We start from the raw sequence: 3,505 nt of genomic DNA on the forward strand, positions 1-3,505 counted from the left end.
AATTTTATGTGTCAATTTGTCTAGGCCACAGGTGGCTTAGATATTTGGAAAAATATTACTGGTGGTGTTTCGATGAGGGTGTTTTTGGATGAGATTAACATTTAAACTGCTAAACTGAGTAAAGCAAATCGCCATTCCCAACGTAAGTGGGCCTCACCCAATCAACTGAAAGCCTCAATAGAACAAAAAAGTTGATCTTCCCCTGGGAAACAGAGAATTCCTTCAACCTGATATCACTTTTTTCCTGCCTTTGGACTCGAACTGAATCATTGATTCTTGCATCTTGAGCTTGCCAGTCTTCAAATGGGAACTGTGCTGGCTCTCCTTGCTCTCCTGGCTCTCAGGCCTTCGGACTCAGACTGGAATTTACATCATTGGCTCTCCTGGATCTCCAGCTTGCTAACGCATCACATACATCTTTGGACTTGTCAGCTTCCATAATCACGTAAGCCAGCTTTTTATAATAAATAAATAAATAAATCACGTGCGTGGGGGTATGTGTGTGTGTACACACACACATATATCCTATTGATTCATTTCTCTAGAGAACACTGACTAATACACACAATACACATGCTTTGTTCCTGGAGCTTCTAGGAATACATACACACACACACACACACACACACAAACACACACGAGGGCTGTCTGGAAAATATCCAACCATTGTTAATATAACAAGAACGGTTATGTAGCTGGATACTTTCTGGACAGCCTTCGTGTATATGTGTGTGTATGTGTGTGTGTGTATCTTATACATAATGAGATCTTTATGGAAATATTATTTATAATAGCAACAAATTAGGAAGAACATAAACATTCACAACAAAGTTTTTTGTACACCATACTATGCTATTATATAAAAATTTATGATATAGATATATTTATTTACATTAAAAGTACTTACAAAATGTTAACTTAAAAAATCATTACTAACCATCATACATAGTAGAATCATATTTTTAAAATGTCTATAAATATAGGTGCATAAAAAGAATGCTTAACAGAAGTTTCTATAATGAATATATATTATTGTGTTTTTTTTTTTTAAGGCCATTATAGACAGACTTTGTGACAATAAGAAAACTCTAGATTTGTTGTCAGGTGGCCTGGATTCTAAACCCAGCTGCTCACTAATTTGATATGGTAGCTTAACTACCCTGGTCCTTCTTTGCCTGTGTATAATATTATGAATCTGAACTAACAGATCTCTAAAGACTCTCCCAGTACCAAACTGAATTTTCCTCTGGACATGTTTCTCCAGATTCATTGGTGATGTTTCTGAGCATTTGTGCCCTCATGATCTCAACTCAGGAATCTAAGGAAGCACAACGTAAATGATTTGTCTGCACCTTGGTTAGTGGGACATTCCCTAACCCTAACCCTAGCTTGATCCTGAGTTTGTGATACTAGAATGGAGGCACACAGATTAGATGTGGGCTTTGTATTGTCTGGTTACATTCAAGACACCTAGAGAGAGAAAGAGACGGTATGTAGTAAAAAGAACATGGATGTTAGCGTTTGAATTCCTACTCTAGCACTTACTAATTCTGAAGAACATTTTACTCACCAGTAAAAAAGAGACTATTCTATCTACTTGACAGAGTTTTTGTGAGTTCTAAATTCATTAAGGTTGCTAAAATGCTTAGTACAGAGAACAGGCACTAGAAAAAATACGTACTGTAATTGTTTCCTTTTCTTCCTTTCACAAATGACACATTCTAGAATCAGCTGATTTGGGAGGAAATGAGGAAAGAACGGTAAGTTTTCTTCATAACTGTCCTAGGAACTAAAAGTAATTTTGTTCTACTTAATGGTCATATTAGACAGCTCATAAATTATAACCTACAATGAATATGTTGTCATAGCAGTAAAAAAAAAAAAACACAAGTTAAGCAATAAGTGACAGGAAACAAGGATTTAATTTGGGGATCCAATTTGGAACACAGTTAAGGTGATATAGGAACCTAATATTTCATTCATCTAATAAAATATCTCTAGGCTTGTTAGTGATTACATGCAGAGTCATTTCCCATCCCCTGTAATAGATAACAGCTCTGACACTGTCCTTTAACAAAGTGTCAAAGAAACAGCCGAATATACTCCAAGAGGAAAACAAATCACACTTTGTCAGACCTCCATGATTCCTGGATTCTGCCTACTAAAGTAGTGACATACTGTGACCTTTTTTTGTTTAACTCAAGAACTCTGATGGTATCTTAGGATAAAAAGTTATTGCTTTATCTTGAAAACTAATTATATTCTTTAGAAAGGGAGTTATGCAAACTCATGTTGATCCATAACTGGGAGTAAATTACAAGGCCTGTTATTATTAACTCAATCAATCTTAGTTTCTTATGATGAGGAATCCAGTTGTTCATCCAAAGAGAAGGTATCTTAAACGTTTTTCTGTTCCGTATCCTATTTTGATTTCTGATTACCCTCAAATTCTGCAAAGCTACAGTTTCCCAACTATATGCCAAGGCACCTCAAGGTGATGCAAAATTCATAGGGAGGTCTGTGAGATATTTTTTATTTTTAAGGGAAACACAGTGGTACTTATCCTCTGTCAGATATCCCATGAATTAATTAAAAGCCCAAGGTAATTCACAGATGGATACCATCATATCTTTCAGAAGCTAGACTTTTTGCAGTTGCTGTGATAAACAGCAAGGACTTCACAAAAATTAATGTGGAACAGGAAGTGAGGGTAGTGGTGTTCAAGATGATTCCAAGATTTGAGAAGTTGTGCGGTGCCCAGTGGGTGCACACAGACCATTAGGAAGTAATTGTGGTTATTTAATAATTATATAAAATATTTTCTTTTGGTTTATGTGTATTTTTTAATGGCTACTAAGTTGCTAGGAAGTAAATACTTATTAAGTTGTTTAGACCTAACTCTATTGAACTGTCAGGTATTTCTTTTGGCCTACGGGTGCTGTGAAAAAAAACAAAAAAACATTGAAACACTGAGGGCCCCAGGAATGAAGAAAGTTTGGTTACTCTGCCCTGCAGTCCTCTTCCACTTTGCCAATATAGCTCAGGTCAATATTTTATCTTCAAAGGCATAGCTATCACAATAAACTGCCTGAGGAGGCTGGGAAGTTGGTGTTCCCTTTAACTGAAGCAAAGAAAATTAAAATAAATTTTCTGTCATTAAGATCTTTTCAACCTACTGAGAAATGCCTGCTATTGCTCATGTTAAATATTTGTCACCTGAGGACAGCCATCTGTTCTTTACAATTCTTATTTGGCTGCAGCTTCCTCTCTTCTTGCCAAAAGTATTAGATGGTTGATGGCTTGATTTACAAAATCAGGATGCTTTGGGATTGCCTATTGTATGTGCTTATTTATAGCAACATTTATTTTATCTGACCTGCTTTCTGCACTTCTCAAAATAAAAGATTCACATGAATATACTGTTTAATTTCTGATCACGTTGCAAGCTGCAAGCACCCTAAAATAATTATTTCTCCTTTCTGCTTAAATTGGAAAGCTGAAAAAA

The sequence above is a fragment of the Lemur catta genome, chromosome 1 (genome assembly GCF_020740605.2).
Source record: "Lemur catta isolate mLemCat1 chromosome 1, mLemCat1.pri, whole genome shotgun sequence".
NCBI lineage: Eukaryota > Metazoa > Chordata > Mammalia > Primates > Lemuridae > Lemur > Lemur catta.